The following is an 11,072-nucleotide window of genomic DNA, read 5'->3' as shown; positions in this document are numbered from 1 at the left end:
ATTTTCCCTTCTTGAATTTGTAAATAGTTAGTTCTTTACTTTTTAATGCTTCTTAGTTCATAAAATCACAAAAACGACTTTAATTGTTACTTTATTAGTTTTTATAAGAGATACAAAGAATGAGTGCATTTCTATTAGACAAGTCCTTGTGGTTCGACATAACCCTATACAATACTATAATTGAATCTTGAAAGAGATGCAAATGTAAAATAGTAAAGTGTTAACTTATAAATTTTATTTGTTGACAAAGAAAGAAACCTTGAATCAATATGCAATTTAATTCATAAATTGTATCTTTGCTAAATTCATACCATTATGCCGGCGTTGGAATTTATTCCAACAAAGCTGAGATGGTATTAAATTGTCAATAATTCAATAAAAGCTAAGTTTTTGATTAAATGAACATTCTTGAAACCAATATACCTGTGTTGGAATTTATTCCAACAAAGTCTAGATGGCGAGCAAAGAATTGACATGTCAGTAAATAAACCAATCAGAAACTTATTGCCTCAATAAAGCAAGCAAGAAAAACTCTTTCGACACGTGTTCAAGGTGATGCGGCAGTTCACTTTGTCGATTGGAGGGTTTCTAATGCTACAGAGTGCATGGTATTTTGCCAATGAGTTACCAATGGTGGGCACGACGATGTATTCGTTATGTATGCTTCCTTGGAATAAAATTGCACTAGTCAGTCCCGACCAGTGTTGGTACCATTATTGTTATTAATGCATTGCTAAGTGTCAAGCATAATTGAGAAACACCAACTTAAAACAATACTTTTTGTATTAAATATCATAATCTTGTATATTTTTTTGTATTTCTTTTTTATGTATTTTGTAGGATTTAGAAAGAAGAAAAGTAGAGAAAAAATGATTCAAGGTCAAAAAGAAAAAAAAGTCAAAATCAAGGTGCTCAAGCAGGCAACTGAGCGTGGACCAAGCCACGCTAAGCTGACCTGGACACCATCCTGACCTGGACCAAACTGCTCAAGCAAGTAGCTGAGCGGACCTGCTTGGCCGCTCGGCATAGCACCAGACTAGTCCTAACACGGTCAGCACTCAGCATGACACGGTCAGACACGAGCTTGGCATATGCCCAAGCTGCTCAACAAGCAGCGTAGTGGTGCAACCAAGTAGCTCAGTGGAGAACCAAACTCCTGCCCAAATCAGCAATCACCAGGTCACGTCCCAGTTAGCACGGTCAAAGCTGCTGAACAAGCAGCTTAGCGGTGCAACAGGTGTGCTAAGCGGTGTACACCCAGACTTGACTTAGCCATCAAGCAAACCATGAAGTCACCAATGAAATCACTTCAAGTATCCCACCATAGGCTTTCCAAAGTAGCTCACCATAGCTGGGTTTATAGCTCACAACTAGCTTTGGTGAGTGAAGCATAAGGAGGTCACAAAGCTGCTTGATCAAGTGACCAAACCCATGTTGAAGGGTTTGGTCAGCTTCTGAGCGGTGCTAACAAGCAGCTTAGCGGCTCCAGGGAATTTCTATAAATAGGGTACATTTCATTTGAATAAAAAAACGTCATATATCACATTTTCATTCACATCTTGCCTAGAAATTCTTCTCTGAAGTTCTCCCTTCTTGTTCTTAGTTCTTAGGAAATTTATTTAAGTAAGTTTTGTAATTTTAGTTTATAATTCAAGAGGAGAACAAGAGAAGGAAAATGAGATGCAATAATCAATTTTGTAATCTCATTTGGAACTCAAAGCATCCAATCCTTGGATGGATGGCTCATGCTCCTAACAGTTTCTTTTGAATATGGTTATGTATTTCTATTTCTTCTTATATTCTAAAAGATTTGAATTTTAATCATTCAAGTTGATGCTTTGATTAATTTTACTTGCTTGAGAAATTCTTAGTGCTCTTTTTAGATTGATCACCTAAAAATTGATTTCAAGTCATAAAATTACTTGTCTCAAACACTGAACAAATAAACTACTTAGTTTATTTGCCAAGTTAAGCATATTTTTCTTATGATCTTATATTCATTACTACTTCAATATTAGTAAAGTGGTATCAAGAAATTTATTTGTTGAAAACATCTTTTAATATACAAAAGTGATGAAGCTAACTTACTAACTTTTATTTATTGTTGTTTACATTCCACCATTTATTTATTCTTTAATACCAACCTTCCTTAAGGAAGAAGTTTGGTTTGTTAATAAAAGGAACCCAAAAGGGAGTAAATAAATAAAGGTCACTTAAATTTATTATTCTTTTGTTCTTTATTTATTTTTATTTGTTTCTAACAACTAACTATTCATCACTTTTTTACATTAGAATACCATTAAAATCTAGAAAAGCATGTACAAGTCATCACAAATGTAAGAAGGACTTGCTTTTAAGACAATGAAAATTCGTATTGATACTTCATTAAATTTGAAGAAAAATATCATATTTTCAGAGACTTGTCTCTTATCGCAAGGCACTCCAATAAGTATGTACTCAATTTTGACTGAGGTGTATGGTTTTCCTTAAGTTATTAACTCTAACCAACTCAATTTTGTTTGGCTTATTAGAGTTTATCATGGAAGCTCTCTATGTTGTGTTTGCTTTGCGCAAGCAGATGTTGCATATTTCTAAATGTATGTCACCAAATTTATCCACTTTTACTTGTATGTCCATTGATGAAAATTTTGTAAGACAACTAACTATTTCTATCAAATTCATTTCATTTATGAACTGAAAAAAACATGAATAAATTCCAGTAATACTTCAAAAAACCAAATGATAACAACGTTAAAAAAAACATGCCTCTGGGATGATAAGTGAAGAATCGATGTCTGAGAGAAGAATAGGGATGTTGAGTAGTGGTTCAAACGAGAACCTTTTGTGAAGATTGAGGAGAGATGAAGAAGTGGAGGGTTTGATTTTGTGAAGACCAATGAAAAATAGTGGAACATGATGTGTTGTGTGTATCGGAGTTATAGGGTTGTTTAAAATATGGCCAAAAATGATGGTGAAATATTTTCATTGCAAACAAAAGACCCAATTTTTTTTAATACCCTCAAATACCTTCTACCAGTATTATAAATATTATATTGTTTATTATAACAATCATATTATTGGTATGATGATACAATGATTAACTAATACTTTACTAATTAAATTATACTATATATACACAAAAGACGAATATTTGTTGTAACACGTAAGGGCAACTACCCCTGAAAATTTTTCCTAAATTTGTTAATTAAATTATAATTGTTTTACTTTTAGCTACACTCAAATGTTTTCTTCAAGAAAATACTCATGTAGCTCACATTGTTTTCAATTTGTAGTTTGATACATATACAATATCGTCATTCTTAAAAGTTATAGATAATGAATCAACTTCTCTTATATGTGTAGATTTTGATATTGCTTATGAGGATTTTATACTTATAAACTAAATTACAAGGATAATAGATTATCTTTGTCAAACTTTGTTGTGAAAATTCTAAGATCGTCAGACTTTTTATAAGTCATTTAATATAGATAACATGTGTACTTTTATGAAAAAACTTTACCTTATAAATTTCAATGAGCAAGATAAGATTAGCTTGAGATGTCAATGTCAACATTTTATTATTGATGTCGTTAGGCATTTATGTTTGAAAAACTTACAATCATCTCTAAATTAAGTGCAACTTTGACGATATGGGAAAAATAAATGCATATAATTTACTTGATTGAGTTGCTCATCTAATCTTAGCTATTATGGTTTAGCTACTACAAAATTTTCAGCCACAAAGATAACTAAACAAAATTATATAATTGCAGCTGAGTTTAAGACATTTTAAATGAATGTAAATTTTTTAACGTCTTTAATTTTTTATTATTGTTATTTAGAATTAATATGTTATTTTTAAACTTTGAAAAAATTATGTATATTTCTTCATATTTTGTTGTTATTCAGTTAATCTTAATTATCAATTATATTTAAATATTGTTGTCCCCTAAACATTGCATCAAGATTCATCATTGTATATATTATAGTTAACATAATATATTTATTAATATAAATATTATTATTTACAACATGTAACTTAAATGTTATAATGGTTAAATGACTACTATGTTATAAACAATTATGAAGTTTTATGTTTGAATCCTTAACCAACATATAATTTGACCAATGGTTTACTAATTAAAGTATATATTAATTATTACATATGTTATAGTAAATATTGTATATTTATTAATATAAATATTTTACTTGCAACATATAACTAGTAATGGTTAAATGATTATGTTAAATGGCCTTAAATGCTATTGAACATTATTAGTGACTGATAAAAACTATAGTAACTAGTTAGCATTTCAGACATGTTCGTACTTCACATGCAGCTGAAATTAGTGTTGAAGGAAACTCCAAATAGTAAAATTAATAGTGCAGCTCCACCAATGTACATCAAAAACAACAAAAACTTCATAATTGGTATCAACTAATACTTAAAAAATCATCAACTAATTCTTTTTAATAAATAAAATATAAAATTAAAATTCAGAGATTCAAATTTGTCTCTTATTCATTCCTTAGGATGGTTTTAGCTTGTATTAAACAAAATCTATGACCTGATATCCTTTTTCTACTTTGCGTCAGCCACCTCTCTTCTAGGTAGATCTTCCTTTTCTTTATTTTCAACTCTGTCTTCGCAATAATATTCTTTGGTTTCTCTAAATTCCTTGATAATGAAGAAAACCTCCACACATTTAGCTTTTGATGAATATCATTTCGAGCCTTTTCCATCAACATGAAAGCCTTTTCCATCAATGTGTTCCTCAGTTGTACCCATCATAGTTCGCAATTACAATTCTATTTGTAAATTCCAGAAGCATTAACCCTTGATGTATCCAAATTATCCATAAGAGAACTAAAATTATGGGGTGAAAATCTGAGGTGAAGATACACGATTTAGGGGTTTAAAATTTTGTGTTTATCACTAGGGACAAATGTGATACCTACAGATGTAACACTACAAATTTTCTAAAAAATTTGCAAATAGATATATTTGTTAATAGTCAATCCCTAATTATTTGGATAATCTTTATCATAGTTGTCTCTCAAAAAATTATCTAGATATGCTAGGTGGTTAATCTATGGTGATTATCTTATTTATCTTAGTTATCTTGAGATAAAACATATTTTTATTATTTTGATAAGAATAACATTTAAAATTAATTTCAAGTAGAACATTAACCTAATTGGTAACAACAAGATATATGTGCTGAGTGGGGAGAGAATAAGAACAACAACAACTAAAACAACTGCACTTTCAAACTGCAGTTTGTAGAAGAGAAAGAGAAGAACACGGTAACCATTTTTTCATTCTTCTGTTCTTTGAATTCAATAAAGGAAGAATTTTTTTTATTGTCTTTTATTACTGTGACGTGATTGTGAAAATAAATAATCATATGCTATGTGCCAAGGCAATTAAAGTAACACAGGATCTGTGGTTACAAAACCATTTTGAATATATATATTTGGTTTACCTCTCCTACATTTATTTTGTTTGTTGTTCATACGGCATAATCATTCTCTAGTTATTCTTCATTCTCCACTTATTCTTCATTCTCCATTATTCACCTGTTCAAGAAGTGGCAAGACGTGTTGTAAGTGCTCATATTTTTTGATTATAATTAATTTCAATACTTTATTTATGAAAATGTGATTAATTAACTTTATGTTTTTTCTTGATTTGTTAGATTGCCCTAAAAGAAAAGGAGGAAAACCCGGATAGTCGCGTAATACTTGACAAGGCACTAGGACTGCCTATCTACCCTGGTCCTATCCGAGGTGTAGGATTATGTTTTAGCCAGCAGATATTTGTACCCCATCCAAAGCGTGCAACCAAAGTCCAAATGAGCCAGTTCAAAATCAACTAGATGGCCTCATGCAACGGTTCAACGAATTTCTATTGATATAAACTGAAACTCCAAGTTCGTATTTTTTTATAAATTAGTGATAAATAATAGACTAATTATTAGTTTTAGGTAGAGTAGAATTTAATTTGTTGTTTTGGTTGTTATTGACATGTGTATGTGAAAAGACTTTAAAGTCCAAGGACACGACGAGAGAACTAATTCAATTATATTGGGGCTGAGACCACTAATTTAGTTGATGTGATTGGAAATTTAAATTGAGACAGTATTGATAAAAAGACTTAGTGGACTAACTTTGATCAGTGTGCGTACATCATTGCATTTTTAGTTGGAGTTGGAGAAAATGGAAAGATACGATGATAGCAATATCATTGGGAATTGGATCGGGGAAGCAATGACGGTGACTCATCAAGAAGCCTTGAGGGATTGCTTAGGTGGGATGATCCAGTAACGGTCTGGTCTTATAATCCGTATGACCAGGATAATCCTACATGAAAACTAAGCGGTCTCTGACATCCGCTTGCGCATTTCATGATCGATAGAGAGGATTCCTGAAACGAACTGGGCTTACCACGTAAGCACTTCTGATAGAAGTACTGGCAAACAATAGATATTGTTACTTGTCGTTGTTAAGGAATTTTGTACTCTCAGTTGCTTTCCCACTAGGGTCTTGGCCTTCGGGCAATTGATGGTGATTTGTTGGTGGAATTGCATCAGCATAGAATGAGAGATCACTTAATCGTGGCTTATACATCTCAATACCTAATACACTAACATCATTCATCATTTTGCATATTTGTTATGAGTAGAGATAATAAATGTTGTGTATATTGTCTAATTATGACATTTCAATTGTTTGTGTTGCTCTAATGTTATGATTCTTTATAAATCCACTCCGTCGCTTTAGCTTAATTTAATATCTTACTCCCTCTATGTTGTGTGTTTGTTTGTATGTATAAATGAATTGTAGGTGGAGCAGCTGAGTAGCTTGTGGAAGATTTAAAGTAGTATAGTTTAGCTATGACTTACGAAGTCCTCTAGTTTTATTTTGTCTACTTGTGTTAGTACCCTTATGCTCTGGTAGGATTAGATGGTGATACATCCACATTTCCTTGGTATTTTAATATTTTGTTGATTTTATTGTATACGACAATATCTAATATTATCTTGGGAGACAATGGTTTACTATACTGAAGGACTTTACTTGTTACACAATTTATGAGGATTAGGAATAATCATAAAACCTCTTTGACAAATTTCCTTTATCTTGAATATTATTTAGTAAATCGTACCTCGAAATTATATATTTTCCTATGTGCAAATTGGGGTGTTACAACATAAATCTAGCAGGGCTAAAATATATTTTTCTTGGAGTTAGTGAAAGGGAAGAAGATGATACAAAGCGATGTCATTTAAGGTTTAATATTATTAAAAAGAATTGGAAATGACATCATTTTGATAAGTTGGTAATAGTTGTATGAAAACTCAATTGTGTCCGGCCTACTTAGAAAATGAAGAGTACAAAAATTTCATCAAAAAATACAACATCAAATTGGAATAGAGCACTTTTTATGTCGTAGAACCATTTAATTATTCGAGTCATAACGATCAATTAATTATTAATTGTTTCTTATAATTTATTAATTTTCGTTTTAATTCATAATAGTTGAAAAGTTACAAAATTATTATATAAATAAGGTGAAAGTTAGAATATGGGTTATGTGGACTCAGTTATCTATATGTTATAAGTTATTACTCCATTTCCACATATATTCATTTGGAATTAAAGAGCATTGAGCCATATTTATATACTCCCATTTAAAAACAAGTTGAAGGAGGTTTACAAAAAAACACTAAAAAACCATTCATTTTCATCATTATATGGGACATTTTCTTTGACATGTACATGCCACACCTATATTAATCTTGAGGGGACAGTTTCTAGAGGAAAGAGAAGTGTCTCATTTAATCTTACACTGTTACGAAAAGAGAGGGGGAAGATTTAGAAGATGTTACCTACTTCACCTTCTTAATGTCACACAATTACAAAAAAGAAAAAGAGACAACTTTATAAATATATTTGGTTGCTATGAGTTTGTGGCATATCCCATCTTCAAGTAGAAGTAATGGGTATCTTCTATTAAAAAATTATAACGCATAATGAAATGGGGGATTCTCTTCTTTTTGGCAGTTCTCGTATGGTGCCACCATCATTCTTGCTTGGCTTCCAATTTAATCCATGTCGCCACATCAAAATCTCTACCTCAAATGGATCAAATGAAATATTCCTCTTGATATTGGTACATCCCATGGTATCATAGAATGGAGTCTCTTTCCTATTCTCAATTCTCATCTTAATTTTCCTTCGTACCAATTTCTTTTGAAGTATTTGTCTTGCTCCCCTTAAATCTTGTGTTTGTTCCATTGCCTCAACCCCTTTTTATACTACCTTCATAAACTTTCACTTTACTAAACAAAAAAACCTTAAAGCCTCACTTCATTCATTCCTACAATGGACGAGTTTCGGACACCACTTTCCATACCAATAACAAATCCAACCACCACTATAGCCACTACTACTTCACGGGTAAGCCACTCACAAAAAAACATGGGTCATCCCCAAAATGTTCTCTTTTCCAAACTTGGGGCCACAATTTATGCATATGAACCAGCCTCATGGTGGATATTCCATGTGTTTCGTTCCATTGGAGCAAAGCAATGTTACTATCTCCATTAGGCATAGATATGGAAGAGGTTTACAACGAAGATGTAGAAGATGTTACCCACTGCTAAAGGAGTTGTGTCTTTCACTGGCTCATACAATTAAAGAACTCATTTGCATGTTGCTAAAAAGGCCCCTAGAAGGCCCGACATCCCTCTTTGTCCAAATCTTTGCAGCTCACAAAAGCCATGTTTTTTTTTTTGCTTCCTCACGACCTGCACCATCAAGTTTGTTATTTTCCCATCTTTGTATTAATTTATTCATTTGTTTATTTATTTATGTTTGCAAACCTGTTAGGAAATAACAATAGGCCACAAAACTAACCTGAGTCCTAATTATCATTACATATAATGTTACAAAGTGTGACTAAATATGTAATTTTATGGGAAGAAGGTGTACGACCAATACTGACTCAAAACTATTAGTTCCATATAAAAAATAATTAAAAATGATTTTATCTCCTCAATGAATTTTATGGGTTTTTTATAGTAAGGTCATGATTCGAGTCCTTTCTAACTTCTCTGAAAATGGGAAAAAAGGTCTATACCTCAAAGCTATTAATTTCATATAAAAATAATTCAAAACTATCTTACCACTTACTGAATTTTATGGATTTTTTATAGTAAGGTCATGGTTTGAGTCATCTCTAACTTCTCTAAAAATGCAAAGACACCTCTCTAAGCTATTAGTTCCATTGAATTAAAATAATGATATATTATTAATATTTCAAAATCAATTAAAATCAACTCTCCCAACTCCATCGATATTTTCCAAATCAACAAAAGTCAACTGAACTAATTTAATCATTTTCAAACCAGAACTATGTAGTCTTGATTTCTCTATTGGATCTATATATACGTAGGAGCATGATAACTTTCGAGCATGGAATCACCACAAGTAGTCATGTCAGCACTTAACGTGCCACTGGATCAACTCCATTAACATTAACAAACAGATGAAGAATGAAGGGTTGATGTGGTTCTGGTTTGAAAAACAATTGGACCAAAATGGTAATTTATATTTATTAGGAACTAACTTAGTAACATCAAAAATTGAGGGACTGAAATGAGAGTGATATTCATTTTTATATATAATTACACTTAAATTTTATAGATGATTAAACTTACTAGAACAATGGTTCCACATTTTGCCTTATTGAGCCTGAGTTGAAAACCAATAGTTGTAACACCACTACCCTGTGTAACCAATGCATCAAGATAGAATTCCCAGTTGATGATAAAATCTAGTACTGTATTCCATTATTCCAATTTCTTGAATAATATAAATAAAATGCAGTATATATAAAACAATAGTCTAAATGAATATATACATCTTTTTTCAGTAAAAAAATATTTCTTCATTACGAAATATTAATCTTTTGAACCACTAAAATGAACTTATAAAAGCTAGTGTCACTCTTTATTATTCAGTATTTATTCTGAATTTAGTAAAGTTAAAATATAAAACTTATACAATATCGACAAATTTTTAATTAGAATTTTAAAATAATTAAGTTTTTAATTCATTTTGTATTACTTGATATTACAGTACACCCTTTTTAATTTGAATATTTACATGATTAATATTTGACAATAGTAATTTTTGAAAATATGAATCACATTACTATGGGGATGACTTCATTTTAATTGTTCTAAAACTTTACTTAAAATATGATTATCATATTGCAAAATATATTTTATGTCACAAAATAAAATCCATTAGAAACTTCAGATAAATATTAAATTCACATATAAAATAGAGTAAAAAAGTAAATACATCACAATATAGTAAGTTATTTAAATAAAGAAATGGTAGAATTAAGAAGAAATGATGGAATATAGTTACCTGGATTATTGATGCACAAAGGAGCAGCCCTCAAAGAGAAACCAAACAAAAAAAATTAAACTAGGAAAAACTTGGCCCGAAATAAGTGATTGGCCGAAGTGTAAGATAGTTTAATGATTCAATCCCTTAGAAGTCATTTCCTTTTATACCAATAAAATGAGATTGTTTTTTTATAACTAACCTATGTGGGACTATTATTCACAACTCACATGCATACATAAAATACAAGAAAACTTAACAATTTCAAAGTTTCATCAGCGATAGGATGGAGGTTATTAATAATGTTGAATCTTGAGAATACAAATCCAAAGTTTAATGTGATTCCATTTTCTTCTAGGTGGAATAATTCTAGGATATTTGGCCATAATAGCTTGATTGAATATTGTATAAAATTAAAATTGCAATTCGTTACTCACAGTAAAGAAGAATATAAATCTTAGTCTTGAGTTAATAAAAAATTGGAAGCTTGAAGAATCTCGAAATATTCTTCACGTGGATGATATTTTTTGTAGGAGGATGAAGTTATAAATATCATTACGATCTATTCAATGGTACGAAATGTACGACTACACTTTAACACACATGAACATAAGAGTCGATCATTTTGTGGTAATTTCAAAATGTTTCA

The 11,072-nt window shown here is 30.8% G+C and overlaps 1 long non-coding RNA gene across 1 annotated transcript; it reads right to left on the bottom strand.

The window, feature by feature from the left end:
• Positions 1-7,770: 7,770 nt before the first annotated feature.
• LOC109337439 lies at positions 7,771-10,537 on the bottom strand. Its single transcript, XR_002106453.1, has 3 exons — positions 10,445-10,537; positions 9,727-9,842; positions 7,771-8,814 (listed from the first exon to the last, which is right to left on the bottom strand). It is a non-coding gene; the product is annotated as an uncharacterized LOC109337439 (long non-coding RNA).
• Between the last annotated feature and the right edge of the window lie 535 nt (positions 10,538-11,072).

Source organism: Lupinus angustifolius, unplaced genomic scaffold (assembly GCF_001865875.1).
Source record: "Lupinus angustifolius cultivar Tanjil unplaced genomic scaffold, LupAngTanjil_v1.0 Scaffold_6_75, whole genome shotgun sequence".
Classification (NCBI taxonomy): Eukaryota; Viridiplantae; Streptophyta; class Magnoliopsida; order Fabales; family Fabaceae; genus Lupinus; species Lupinus angustifolius.
This window is presented reverse-complemented; position numbering and strand designations above follow the sequence as displayed.